Raw genomic sequence first — 15,097 nt, forward strand, 5'->3', positions numbered from 1 at the left:
CACGGCGCGCGGGGAAACCGGTGGAGCGAGCGCGGGGCAGATGGAGAAAGGTTTCCTCTTCACGTTCATGTTCTTACTTTTATTGCTATTGTTATAAAACGGCCGGGCTCCCTCCGCCCGGCGCGGGGCCGTGATTTCGGCAGCGCCTGGAGATGGAGGAGGCTGAGCTGCAGGGTGATGGGTGCACCCATGGGTGTGCTCTTCCCCAGGGCATTAAAAAATGGCTATTTTTGGATGCTGTATCGGATCACAGCTGATTTCTGGGAGGCAGCTCTGGGTTTTAGACTCAACCTGTCTTCATTTTCTTGGGATCTGCTCCAGAGGGAGAGACACCGGAGCACTGCACCTGCTCAAACTCTCTGGATTTGGCTCTTCTCCTCCACCCCCTCCGGTTTTTGGCCCCGGGGTGTTACAGGGCTGCCCTGGGTGCGGGTTGTCCCCACCATGGGCCCCCAGGCACACAGCCAGACGGGTGCTGGGGTCGGGGACCACCAGCCTGGGGACAGCAGGGACACTGCACCACCCTCCATGGCCAGGGGAAAAATACATCCAGGTCTCTCACAGTGCCCAGCGGCTCCCTCCTTCTCCAGGAAAAAAAGCCCAGATTGAGTGAAAGCTGTTCCGCTCGTTGCAGTCCCCGCTGGGCTGCAGATTTAGGCTGCTTTTCACTTTTTTAATAGTTTTTCTTTCCAGCGCTGCTCTGCACCGGCTCCTGATGACGTACCACCCTAGGAGGGCGAAGGGGAGCTCATCACCCACCGCGGCGGAGGAGGTGAGGCCGCCCAGCTGCAACCAAACACGGCCGAGCCGAAAGGGCCAGGAACTCGCTCCCGGGTGCTTGGAGGGGTCCCAAAATGTGAGCTGTAGACAGGGGAAAGCAGGAGGCTCTGGGAGGCAGCTGGCCAGGGACACGTCCCGGAGGGCCAGGGAGCGGCACAGCCCCGGGCAGACGTACCCGTGTTGGCCGTTGCAGAAGGTGTTGGCCGTTGCAGAAGGCGTTGGCCATTGCAGAAGGCGTTGGCCATTGCAGAAGGTGTTGGTCCTTGCCTTTGCAGCTGGGGGAGGCCGGCGGGCGGCCAGCAGATACCGGGGGCTGCGGTGTCCCAGTGCCGCGCTGCTCCACCTGCACCGAGCTCCCGTGTGAGCCCGACACCGTCCCTGCTCTCAGCCCCGTGGGAAAGAGGAGAGAGCAAGAGCTGCGCCTGGCCGGCGCCAAAACACCGAGTACGGCTGGATCCGTCCCTGCTCGCCTCCCTTTCCCCGGGACCGCTGCCCGGGAGGGTGGCGCGGGGGGGATGGCGGGGAGGGCGCGCGCCCGTGGGTGCTGGGGGTGCCGCCGCTCCCTCTCCCTAACTCCATACATGTGAATGAAGTGTGAGATTTATGTCAGAGAGGCCCCTCGAGCAGATGCTATAAATCACGGCCGCGAGCGCTCCCTGCACCAGCGGCTGACGAACACTTCACGGCTTCTCTTATTTATATGCATCTTTTGCACCGAGCCATTTTATAATAGACTGTGGAGCGGCACTCCAACACCAGCGATGGCTGATATATATCGTGCAGGACAGAAAATACAAATAAAGGGTGAAGGGTAGGAACTGCATCATTCCCGACGCACGCCGCCGTGCCCGCCTTGCTCTGCGGCGCTGACTTGGGCGCACCGGCGCTGAATTAAGATTGCCACCGGCACGTAAATCAGCCCTGGCGAGCGGGGCTGCAGGCAGGGTCTTTGGAGTGTTATTGTAGGGTAGCTTAAGAGTAATAATAGAAATAGTAATGACAATGCCCCGGGTTTGGCGAAGGGATGGGATGGGGGGGTGGGGGTCGGCCACGTCCTCAGTGTCGCGCCGGGACGGTGAAGCCAGCGACGGCGGCAGCGGCACGGTGGCAATTAACACGTTCCTGCAGGAAAGCTGCCACCGGCGTGCAGGTAATTAATGCGCGGCCGCTCCCCGAGCAGCTAACGGGGGGATGCGTTGCGGGAGGGCGGCTAAGTGAGCCAGGCACTTGATTTTTGGCCCCGGCTGATGCTGTCTGCGCCGGGGCTGGGATGGAGGCAGTGACAGCAGGGCGGCACCCCAAATCCTCGGTGGTGGGGCCCGGTCCTTGCCGGGTTGGGCAGGGTCCCGCAGGGCTGGCAGCCCTCGCCCAGCCCTCGTCCCCCCGGGGCTCTGCTCCCTCTGGGAGAGGAATTAGATCAGTCTAATTCAATGCAAGGACAGAAAGGGGAAAAAAAAAAAAAGGGGAAGAAATGGCGAGCCACAAACCAAGATGACAGATAAATCCAGGAGGGGAATGTAATCTCACTCACTGGGCCCAACCAGAAGTTACAATACATAAATTATTGCGCCTAAAAGCTTCTATAATTTCACTTCTATTTGATTCACCGTAAAGTACCACAATGCCCTCTGCATCTACCCGTTTGATTATACATTTGTAGCAAGACACAGCTTATGCTTAAAATAACATTACTGGAATAGAGACGGACAAGAGAATTCATTTGAATGGAAATCAATTTGATTAGAAAAGTAAATTACCCAGAGTATATGAGCAGCATATTGCAGTTCTGAATAATAATAATAATAATAAAAAAAAAAAAATCAGTGGCAGCAAAGGATCTTAAATGTTTTCACGGAACGGAGCCGCTCGGGCAGTGACTGAGCTGTGATCACTGCCCAACACGGCGCCGGGGCTGGGTCCCTGTGCCTGGGCACCCCCGGGCAGAGCTGCCCCGTGTCCCTGGGGACCCCTGTGCCACCGGGACCCGCTGCAGGGGACGAGCCGGTTTGTGTCTGCCAGCAGCACCTCCCTGCCCGAAAGCGATGTGCATGGCTCGGTGTAGGTGCGGGGCCGCAGGCGATGGACATGGCTGTGCGCGGCCAAAGGGGACGTGCACGGGTTTACGTGGCTGGAGGTGCCTTCAGGGCCGTGATTTTACGTGCCCAGGGGCGATGCTGGTCTGAAAGAGCCATCGGCCGAGCCGCGGTCCCCCTCCGGCCACCGGACTGGGAGTCACCGCTCTGATTTGGGTGACACTTGGGAGAGACGGCACGCCGGGGCGCTGGCCTGGCTGGGGAGAGGATGGCAGCGTCCCTCCCTTCGTGTCCATCCTCCGCTGCCAAAAAAGGTGCCAAGGAGGTGGACCAGGTGGCAAGCAGCCGGGGAGGCCAGTGGCCATCGGTGCCCGGCAGGAGCCGGGGCAGGACCTCCAGTCGCTCCCAAAAGGTGCGTTTCCCCTGCGTCAGCTGCAGTGCAAGAAGACGGCTGAGTCACACACTTTGCTGAGCTGTGGTATTTTATAAATAATCAATTGGTATTTAATTCCCATGTGATAACTGTCTTATTAAATCTAAATTTAATGTGTATTTGGGAAACCCTAATTTAAAGTGTTACTGCATGCACCATCTGGTGTGCTCTCTAAATACAAATGTAATAACATAATTCAGAATTACATCATAAAAGTAAGTTATAAGAGATTAAAATGCACAACTATGTTCTTCAGTCAAGGCAGCTTTTATGCTTTTTCTCCTGATTTAGACACAAATCACAGCCAAAACACCCCTACCCTGATTAAGTGATTTTCTGCAGGGATTTTTGTTTTAATGGAGAGCAGGAGCGCACGGGAGGGAGGTTGGAGCAGAGCAGGAGCAAGTGCCAGGCTCTGCTGCCATCAAAGACACTGTTGAAACCCTCTGCTCGCCGGTGCTGGGGAGGCTCCGGGCCCCGAGTGCTGCCCGGGGTGGGGAGAGGTGATGGGCACGGGGCACCCCGGGGTGCTGCGTCCCCCCACCCCAACAGCGAGCTCCCCTGGCACAGGAGACATCCGCGCACCTGAAGCACTGGGTTTTTTAAAGGTAATGCCTTAACGCTGGTCAGAGCATCCCCTCCCAGCCCCTTCCCACCGGTGAGGGCCGAGCCGGGCACGGAGGAGACTCGGTGACCCACCGGGCTGCCTTTTGTTGAAAAACCAGTCAAATATAACCCAGAGTTCAGAGTTTTATAGTGGCAGTAAATCTAGTATCTTTGCAAAAACGCCTATTTTCTCTCTATGTTGAATGAAACATGAGATTCCTTAATAAAGAGGGAAATTAAAATCTAGTTTTATTGCAGTTCCTGTAACTGGTATCTAAGCTATTAATAATCAATCCATTCTTGCTTAAAAGCTAACATTTATCACGCCAGCTAAGATGAGCTGACGGGCACTGGGGGGAAAGTACAATTGACTGCAATTACACTTTGAAAAATGTTATCTGTGCCACTGACCACTGGGGATAAATGATGAGATTTCATTTGTTTCTTCAAGCTTCAGAGTCTTCTTCCCAACTTTTTTTTGTTGTGGGGTTGTTGTTTTTTTTTTCTTTTTGCCTATAGGTTGCGTCAGCGCTGAGCTGCTCAGGGCAGGACCTGAGGGAAGGGAACTGCAGTGTCCCAAAGCCGGGGGGATCCTCCGTGCTGTGCCCTGGTGAGTGCAAGTGCCATCTCTCTGCTCCCATCCTCTCTGGGTAACAGCGCACCTTCCCCCTCCCCACCTGGGGACACCATACCTAAGCACATCACGTCTTCCTCATCCTCACCTGGGGACATCAGACCTAGGGACATCGCGTCTTCCTCATCCTCACCTGGGGACATCATACCTAGGGACATCGCGTCTTCCTCGTCCTCACCTGGGGACATCATACCTAGGGACATCGCACCTTCCTCGTCCTCACCTGGGGACATCATACCTAGGGACATCGCGTCTTCCTCATCCTCACCTGGGGACATCATACCTAGGGACATCGCGTCTTCCTCATCCTCACCTGGGGACATCATACCTAGGGACATCGCGTCTTCCTCATCCTCACCTGGGGACATCATACCTAGGGACATCGCGTCTTCCTCATCCTCACCTGGGGACATCATACCTAGGGACATCGCGTCTTCCTCATCCTCACCTGGGGACATCATACCTAGGGACATCGCACCTTCCTCGTCCTCACCTGGGGACATCATACCTAGGGACATCGCACCTTCCTCATCCTCACCTGGGGACATCATACCTAGGGACATCGCACCTTCCTCGTCCTCACCTGGGGACATCATACCTAGGGACATTGCATCTTCCTCATCCTCACCTGGGGACATCATACCTAGGGACATCGCACCTTCCTCATCCTCACCTGGGGACATCATACCTAGGGACATCGCACCTTCCTCATCCTCACCTGGGGACATCATACCTAGGGACATCGCACCTTCCTCATCCTCACCTGGGGACATCGTGCTCAGGGTGAGCAGTGATTTCTGCAGCCGGGGGCCGATGCTCACCCCGCAGGGCACCCGTGGGTGCCTGTTGAGGCTGGATCGCCCAGCCAGCCGGCGGCTGCCCTGCCGGGGGGGTCCCTTCCCCTGATTTAGGATAAAATGCCGTTGCAGAGAGGGGCTGCTAACGCCTCCGGGTCCGGCACAAGCACGGCGGTTGGGAGAGGGACTCTAGAGCAGCCTTGTTCCGGGGCCACCGGCCCTCTTTTAACAAAGACCCCAGCACAAAAGTTTATTAGTTTTATTCCCGCATTTTACAACGGGGAGGAAGAGGCTGGTGAAGGAATTGATTTGCTTGATTTACTGGTATTAATGAAACAGTTGACCGTAGATCTCCCGCAGCAATATTACGCTCCCCATGACAATCCTCCAGACTCCAAACTTTTCAAATGAGTTTTTGCAATTTAAAATTAATAATTGTTCTGTCTAGAACAAGGATAATTAAATGCCTGTTCATCCTCATTATTGTCAGCCTTGTGATTTGTTGTTTTCTCTGTAATAAAATTAACCGGTTTAACTAATGGGTGCCAAAACTCGATAATTAAAGCTGAGCAAATAATTTGCAACAAATAATTTACCCACTGGGTTTGGCGGGGTCCGTGGCAGACACAGGGCTGACGGCGAGGGGCGGGGAGCCAGCGGCGCAACCCCGGGCAACCTCCTTTTTCTTACAATGGTCATTTTTTTAATGAAATTTTAATTTCTTTTTTTTTCTTTCTAAGAAGAGAGGTTCCCATCATGGGCTTTGTCGCACAGCTGGAGCACGAGGCAGATTGCTCATTAAAGTTTTGTAGGGTCGTCCACCGATGAGGAGGCCCGTAAGAAACAGCAGCTGCTCTCCAGCAAATCCCAGCGATGTGCAGTGGTCGAAAAATGGCAACTCTCAAGGGGAGGAGAGAAATTAAAGTAATGAGCCAACAAAAGAAATTCGGTCAGACACAACCTTCTAACAAGTATGGACTTTAAAATGATGGTTATTAGCAAGGTTGCACTTCAGCAGCAGTTAAAGAAGCTTTAGAAGGTATCGCAATTAATTTGTAAGTTTATATTACACATTATAACGCGAGGGGCCATTAACGAGGTGGTGACATTAAATTTAATGTACTTGGCGAATGGGACAGTTTGTCTCTCCCTCCTGGGCGGATTCCCGGGTGGACGGTCGGGGTTCGGCGCTGCCGTATTTCTCCCCGGGGGGGGGGGGGGGGGACAGTGGTGCCAGGGCCCCCCGACGCTCGAGATGCGGGGGCACGGCCGGTGCTGGTGACACCGGGGGGGGGGGGGGGGTATTGTGGTGATGCCCCGCGGTGCCGTGGCCGTGCCGGGTCTGGGGGGCACGGGGGGGAAGCGAAGTTTTGGCCCCAGCTCCGCGGCACGGCCAACGAGGCTCAGATGAATATAAGGAGAATATGAAATGCCTCATACCTATAACTTTAAATTAAAAAAGCAATGTACTGTTTATTGGTTCTTCCGAGTGTCTCCGGAGTGGCAGGCTCATAAAGATCATATTACAGTACAAGCCATTATGCAAAGAGTTTACTATATATACATTTCTAAATGCTTCAGCAAACAGCAGCCTACTTACGAGCAGAGAAGGATAACTGGTTCGTTTGGGGTAACAAATGATCCTTGATTTGATTTTAAATGCAATGACAGCAAAATTTATTTCTTATTTAATCACTTGCCAGAGCTGTTGAGGACGGGATGGTATTAAACTGCACAATGCAGCATATGACTACTGCATCAGTTGAAATAGGCATACGAATATATTATGTTTATAGGATAGAAAAAGATTGTACAGCAATGCATATAACTAGAATGGGTATTTTTGTCATTTATACAGTAGCTTATATCATTATTTCTTCCCGCTTCCAATTTTTCAGTAATAAAAATACAGGGGATGTGATTCTCTTTGCATTACAGATAAACCATCTTGATTCTTTATTAAATATTTTTATTAATCTGAAGTACTACAAAGCATTTGAGCAGATAAATCAGGCTCCGAATAGTCATTTCCTCTCTGCTATGGCTCTATAAAGTGGATTCATTTATGAGTGCGCAATACCAGAAAAGAAGGTTTCCATATTCATTAATATGCTCCCTTATGGTCCTATTTTTATATCCCGCTGTACCGTGCAGAAGGGCTAGCACTGACTTGGTCCCCAAAATGGAACACGTCTCGGTAATCCGCTCGGTAATCCCTGCCTGGTTTAGCGTCCGATTTAATTAGGACTCACCGCTCGGGTACCGCCCGCCAGCCCCGGCGGGGAGGCTGCCCGGGGTCTCACCAGCCCCAGCTCCCCCAGCACCCCCCCCCCTCGCACCCCGGTCAGCAGCAGGGGGACACCAGCACCTTTGGGGTGATTTGGGAACGGATCCAGCCCCGGCATCATCCTCTCCTTGCCAGCACCAGGTCGGTGCCTTCGCCCATCGCCCCGGCCGCTCTTCCCGTAGGATGTGGGGATCCCGTTATTCGGCAGAGGGACTGGTGGGGGACTCGGGGGTCAGCGCTTCCTGGGAGGTTGCCTGGTACCGTGGGGGCTCCGCTGGAGGCTGTTCGACCCCCTGAGGTGTCGCTGGCCTCTCGGTGTCCCTTCGCCCCCATCACCCCACATCCTCCCACCCTACGGAATGTGGCACTTCAGGACCAGCACCACACTTCTGGTCAAGCTCCCCCAAGCAGCTCCGGGCTCCCCGCAGCACGCCTGTCCCAGGGGATGCTGCCGGGGGGGGACACACCGGTGCGGGGGCAAGTTGAAGCTGTCAGCATTCAGCCTTTGACAGCTGACAAGTCATTTAGTCATCAGAGGAAGCCGCGGAGAGGCACAAAGGAATTAAACCTATTTAAAACACAGCCAGGTGTGCAAACAAGTTTATCCTATTGTAACAGCTAACGCGTGAATCAGGAGGGCTCTATAAAGGTTACAGCAGCTGCGTGGTTATTTAGGGCTCCTTGGGAGAAGTGACATTTAGTGCCTGCGTTTGCTAGGCCGTGGGACTCGCTGGGACCCCCGGAGCCACTGCCGTCGCCCCGCAGAGCCCAGGGCTGCATTTCCCTGCCCCGCTCAGGGGTCGGCCTCATCCTTCACCCCTCCTCGCCCCAGCCGCTGCTGGCACCCCTGGGGGACGTGGCTTTGATTTCAAATTTTACTGCAGCAGCTGTCTAACATTTGTTTGCTGTTTGGAAACAGGAATTACAGCGCTCGTTGAAAGGTGGGGTCCCTCCGAGGCCACTGCCGGCAGACGGTACAGCCCCAGCCCAGCACCCCCGGGCTCTGGCACTCCAAAATGTTCCTCCTGCTACGGGTGGCCTTTTGCAGCCGAGCTGTGAGCGCAAGCCGGGGAGCGGGAGCCCGCCTGCGAGGGGATTTAGTCGTGCTTCTGCGCAGACCGCCGCTTTTTCCTGCTTTTGAGCATCCCTGCTCTCTCCAGGGCATCCTCACACCCCTGCACCGGCGCAGCAGGGCCGTGCACGCCCGCCTGGTCCAGCAGACCGGTGGGAGCCCACCAGCGTCGCAGAAGGACGCAGATGGGGCTTTTCCCCCCCTTTCCCAGTGAGTGCGCTGGGCTAAGGCGAAGCAGGGGTTTGTCCCCACGGAGAACTGCAGCGGGACGGCTGATTTCATGTTTCACCAACAGGGTCGGAGCCGCTTCGGGGGCAGAGGAGCGGGGCTGTCGCACCTCTCCATATGCGCCGGGGTGCTTGCCTTGCTAGGAGCCGCTGGGGCTGCACGTAAATCCGCCATCAGCCGCAACTCTGTCACAGATGTCCCAGGACATGAATTTTTTCTCCAGTTTTAGTGCTGGCATAAAGCTAAATTATGGTAGTTGTCAGCATTAGCAAAAACCGTCATCTCTGTCCTGCCCGTAAAATACACGGCAGTGGGGCCTGGGGGCTGGAAGAGACGGAGGAGCAGTGGGTCAGCTCCCGTTTTCTGGAAATTATAGGGACCAGATTATTGTGCTGTGGGGCTGGGACTGGTGCTGGTGGGTCAGCCGTGGCCAGGATCGCCGGCACCGTGGCAAAAGCCACGGCAGGGCAGCGACCCGGGCGCCTCGGCCAGGGCAAGCTCTTCCCCATCCCACCACCTCCCTCTGCAATGTGGGCAAGGGCCGGTGGCATGCTCAGACCCCTCTCGGGGCCCGCGGCTGGTCTGTCCTGCAGTGAGGATGGTGGAAGCTGCGTTGGAGCTAAATTGAACCCAGAAACTCTTACGGCGCCTGCCAGGGCTCGAGCGCGGACACCTTGGGAAGCGCTGGAGGTCTGCACCTCCGCTCTGTGGCAGATCGCTCTTGATGTAGAGCTCCGGCCCCTCGTTTCCAGGACACGCCGATGCTTTAAACACCGACTCAGGAAAAGCGGGAGTGGAAGAGTTTTACACCTTCGCAAAACAACGTTCAAGAAGGAAATGAGCAGCCAGCAATTGTAATTGAGATGGATGAAAGGGCGGCCGGCTTCCCCCAAAGCGTTTCAGGCAACATACTTGAGAAGAATATGAAGTGCTGCTGCTCTCTAAAGATCACCACGCTGCGGCTAAATTATTAATGACTAGGAATGATTTCATATTTAATCTAAAGACTATTAATTACACTGCAGAAGAGCAACACACCATCCTGAGAGCCCCTCTCACCAACTGAATAATTTAGTGATGCCCCATATTTTACCTCAATGTCAAGGCGGGTGGCGACACGCCTCCTGTGCGTGCAGCCCGGCAGCGTTTGGGGCAGACATTGATGTCCCAAGGGGTACGTGGTGCTGAGGACTAACCCCGACCTCTGAGCCCCCCGGCCCGACGAAGGGTGCCGGGTAGAGGGGGGCACGTGGGGCTCCCGTGGGGCTGGGGGCACGGCTGTCCCCCCACCCTGGCCGGGCTCGGAGCCCAGGGGCAGCCCTAGCTGTGGAAATGCTGAAGACAGATGTTTATTTGTCCAGGATTATTTGCTGATCACTGTTACGGTGATCCAAAATGATCATTAAAAAGTGAAATGGGCTGTTTAATAATAATGCTCAGAGCACGCAGTGTGCCTCGCATTACGAGGATGTTTAAGCATGAGCCCAATTAAGTCCCTCGCATCCCTACAGAATTACCCCAGTTGTGCAAACTATTAGGCAAACTCCAGGCTCCTCGTACTCGCAGGCAATCCTGGAGCCTGGCGCTCTGCTAGAGACCCATTTCTGTCCTGAAGCTAAATTCAAATCCTATTGTGCTGGTGCTGCTAATATTTCCTGCTCTTGTTTCCAACAATTAAATTGTGACATTCTGCCAAAACGTACGAGGAAACTAGAAAACGCTCTCGATCAGCTGGAAAGAGGAGGCAAATCCTCCCGGCTGCCTCCTGCCACCCAGACGCAGCACCTGATGGACGAGGGAGCGGCGGGCGGACGTGGGCGTTCATCGTTCTCTGCTGGCGTGCGCGGGAAGGGGGACTTAAAATATGAAGTTGACAGGTTCTTCTTTTCCCTTTAGGAGAGAAATCTGTGAACCGGATCCACGCGGTACCAAAAAGCAAAGTGCTGATTATAAGGAAGGACTCGAAGGGTGATTTGCACCACTGCCGTCCCCAGCACCGCCAGTGGCCTGATTCTGCTGCCCTTCCCACACAGGTACTGTCACATCCTTTTAAATACCCCCTGATTTCTAATTCCCTTTTACTCCTTGTCTCTGCTCCCCTGGCCGCTGCCCACCCCGGCGCTCCTCAGGGAGGGCAGGGGGGGTCCCCTGCCCCACGCTGCCTGCAAACCCCCAAAGTGACACCCCCCCCCCCCCAGTGCCCCCATAGCGATGCCCCCCTGGTCGATGCGGGCAGAGCCGCACTGCGGCTGCTCCCGGGGAGAAAAGAGCTCATGGGGGCCCGGAGGGCGGCAGGGCACCCTGCGGTGGGACGGGCAGGGACTGGCATCCAGAGAGCTGTGGGTCCCAAGAGCTGGTGAGAGCAAGTTAACTGGTGGGGGGAAAGAGGGGAAAATAAAAGGCTGTTTAAGAAAGAAATGACTGTTTGGTCATGGCTTAGAAGTTGGTACTTAGAAATTCTATGAATTTTAAAATAAAGACATTGTGAGATTTGAACTTTCTTTTGAATACTCACAAACTGCAGTGCCTAATACCTTCCCTGGCCATTAAGGGGCTGTGCTGGAAAGCAGAGCGCGCTAAGTACTACACTGATAGAGCAGTTAAACACGGTAATAGAATTGTGTTTGGAGAGGCTGCAAAGGCAGGTATAGAGCCCATACATAAACAAGGCCATTACCAGCCAGGGTAAGAGGTGATAGAATTTCATGAATATCCCCACAAAAAGCTTTGTATATTTATAACAACCTACAGAGTCGTTTGGAGCACAGTCAGGGGCCTTTCAGAGTGATTCCAGAGTTAAATTGTACAACAGATCTGCACGTCTCCGCACCGGGGTATCGGCCGCAGCCGCTGCAGGCGAAGCTGGACAGGGCAGAGAGGTCCCGGGGTGCTGCAGGGGGGAGCAGGGCAGCCCCGGCTGGGCACCCTCCTGCCCACCCGCGGCCCCGGGGTGCTGCGGGTCCTGAACCAGTGCCGGCAATGACAGCCTGACGGATATTGCCCACAAGTTTTTCCAGTTTCCAACTTAAGGCGTGCTCTTTAGAAAGTTTTTTAAGATGATCCTTGGTTTGCAGGGAGGGGGAAGCAGAAGGGCGCTGCTTCCCCAGCTGGGATGGAGAGGGGAGCAGGAGAAGTGCTTGGTCCTTCTCCGTCTGCCTGGGGAAGTTGCTAAGGGGCAAGAGACAGAATTTTCCGTGTCTCAGAAAAAGACAAATAAATCTGGGACCCATCGGCCTTGAAGCTCCAGGACGGGGGTCCCGCGGGGCTCAGCAGCCGCACGTGGAGACAGCTCAGAGAGCGGGGGCTCCTCCGCGGTACGGCGAGGCACCGGCTTGGCAGTGACGAACGCAGCCGAGATCCCGTACTGGGGCTGCTGGGCGCAGACAGACCCTGGTGCTTCCCTTGGCCGCTTTCCTGGCGATCCCGCACCGGGTCCCGCGGCACTCCTGGGACAGGCTGTCGAACGCAAGCAGGACGCGCACGTGCTGCCAGAGCCCGGGCGAGGAGAGCCACGTGAGCCGGCGCCCCAAGAAGCCTCTGCAAGAAATCCACACTCTCAACCTCTGCAGCTTAGAAACAGGAAAGCAACCTCTTGAGCATATTTATTGCTTTAATTTAAATAAATAGGTACTTTAAACTTAGGAAAACTTTGCTCTGCAACTCTTGCAAAACCTGAACCCAAGCTCAAGCATGAGCCATAATAAAATGCTAATCGCAATTCATAAATTATATCGGGATGCCTGGGACTATTGAAGATCCTGGATGAAGTGTAGTGTTCAATTTATCCTGCGCGTGTTGCCGACAGTGCTGCCAGCCCCCTTCTTGTCCCCCTGTGTTGTTTTGTCATCTCTGTACTATCACCAATTCATCACAAAGGCAACTGAACTCTCCGATGTCCACCCACCGGGTGACTTTGTCTTCGCTACTCTATGACTTCTACATTAAATTGTCAAAACACATTACTGAGAGAAATATCGCGAAGGGAAAGTTCTTTACCCTTTTATCCCATCTTAGAGAGAATCGGTTTGATTTGAAGAAAACACGTCCGCTTCATTATCCCTCCCGCTATCATATTTCTTCACTCAGCAGATGCAGGACAAGAGTCGATACACAAGTCTTGGATGACATGATGTAGCATCCCACAGGAGCTGTCTCAATAAATTCCGAGATTGCCCAGGAAAAGCTGGGGAGGGGGGCGGTAATTTTCACTCTCTTTTATTCCTCCCACTCTCGGACAATTTAAAAGAGATTATGGGTTTGCTGGAAGGTCCCTGGTGCGGATTTCCCTGGGCTGGATGTCCCCGCTCCTCCAGCACCGGGTGGTCTGGAACGAGCTCCTTGGAGTCCTTGCAGCAGAAGAAATCAGCCCAGGAGAGGCACAGCCAGCGCCTCGTGCGTGCCGAGGGGTCCTCGGACCTGTGTCCTCCCTCGAGGGCCACAGACAACTTGCAGACGTTAGAGCTGTCCCAAAACTGCTCCAATTTGTACCAAAGGAGACCCTAGGCAGCAGCGCCTGCTCCCACACCCCTCCTCTTTGGTTCTTGCAGGAGTCAACACTAATGTTAGGCTGCACCCCAAGTACAGCCCAGCGAGCCCGAACACGGGGTGTTTGACTGCGGGTGGGCTCCGTCCCCCCTCCTCTGGTCTGCTCCCCCCCCCCAATAACGCGGGGTAGCCCCCAGGCCAACGCCTGCAACCATCAAATCGACCCAGTATCACCCTCAGTAATGCAGGAGGTTCCTGCTGCTAGAGGCAATCCCGGAAAATAATTCACCTGGAGACGCAAAACAAAAGGAGCCATTCCTCAGAGGAAAGAAGCGGTTGATTTCCCCCTTTTCCCATTCACACGTTGGTCTCCGGGCATAATGAATCAGTCATAAAAAGCAAGCAACACATTGTGCACTCATTCTTTTGGCTTTGGACAATATTAACATAATACACACATATTGTTTATTTATTCTGCTATAGTGCAAGTAACGGCGGTAATGCCCGACGTTTAAATGGGGTATTTTTAAATGCTTGCATTTCCTTAGCCGTTATGATGCATTAGCCATCAGTAGTCAAATTGCCTTGTATTTGCAATTTTATGGGTACATTTTATCAAGCACACAGGAGCTGCATTCAAAGCATGAAAATAAAGTATTCCACTTGTGTTCGGCAAGCACTGTTTTGACGCAAGATATGGCCAGAAAGCAGAAACCTCCTTTTTTCTTGCCTCAGATCCAGATTCATCTCCAAATATTGCTCCTACTTGCAGTAGCGACTGCTAAGAGCCCCCTTTATGGCTGCGTAACGTCCACGCATCCTCCCCACACTAAGAGCTCACAACTGAATTTAGCCTGCTGTGAAATCACCCGATGTTCCTTTGCTGTTTTAAAATATCTCCTAGCAAAACGTTATCGTTGCTCTCCCCCACGGGGAGAGTGGCTGCCGGGGTCACCGAGCGTCGCCTTCCCGCTTCGGCGTCCAGACTTTCAGCTCCCCCCATGAAGCGGGAAAAGTTGCAGCGAGCGAGTAACGCCGGTCATCAGAAGAAAAGAGCGGTCCTCCCCCGGCAGGGCTCCCAGCACCGCGCCAGCGCCTGTGCCCACCCGGGGCGGCTTCGCCGGCCGGGACGTGTCGGGCAGCCGGTGCTTGGCCTCGAGCGGCGGCTGGCCGGAGCCAGGGCTTCCCGCTTGGCCCTTCGCAAGGGCAGGACTTGGGGTTACCCCACCGCTGCCCCCGGGACCTGGGCCTTCCCCTGCGGGGTGTCAGTCCCGGCGGACACCCCACGGCTCCAGGGCCACGCTTGGCGGGAGCCGGGGGGGGGGGGGGGGAAACTCGTGCAGGCTGTCCCCAAAAGGAGCCGCTGCTGGCAGGGAATTGGCTGAGGGGGAATTTGCTCCCTCTCACGGCCTCTGGGAGCCGGTGTCTGAGCCCGGCGCGCCAGCAATGGTTGCGGGAAGGGATGGGATTCCTTCGCATCTTGGAAAACAGGAAAGAAAATCTGCCGAAACCCCCGGGAGTTGCCGGCACAGCGTGATACAAGCGTAAAGACCCCCAGAGACGCACTCCTGGGTCGGGGCTTCAGCAGTACCTACTGCTTTGGACAACCCAGAACTAAATCTGCTTCCTGATGGGATCGAATTTTAGCTTTCCGGAGCTCTCAGCTCCTTCTCACATAACACTTTATTGCCTTTGTTGTCTCTGGGTCTGCTAATTCTGTCTGGATTTATTTCTTCCAGAGA

At 54.6% G+C, this 15,097-nt stretch overlaps 1 long non-coding RNA gene across 2 annotated transcripts; it reads left to right on the forward strand.

Moving 5' to 3' along the window:
* On the forward strand, positions 1-6,414 carry LOC143168741 (uncharacterized). 2 transcript variants are annotated; one of them, XR_012996768.1, is made up of 4 exons: positions 1-50; positions 694-772; positions 4,372-4,462; positions 6,024-6,414. It is a non-coding gene; the product is annotated as an uncharacterized LOC143168741 (long non-coding RNA). The 2 variants fall into 2 exon arrangements; XR_012996769.1 differs by having other exon boundaries at positions 6,027-6,414.
* Positions 6,415-15,097: the final 8,683 nt, after the last annotated feature.

This window comes from Aptenodytes patagonicus, chromosome 18 (genome assembly GCF_965638725.1).
Source record: "Aptenodytes patagonicus chromosome 18, bAptPat1.pri.cur, whole genome shotgun sequence".
Lineage (NCBI taxonomy): Eukaryota > Metazoa > Chordata > Aves > Sphenisciformes > Spheniscidae > Aptenodytes > Aptenodytes patagonicus.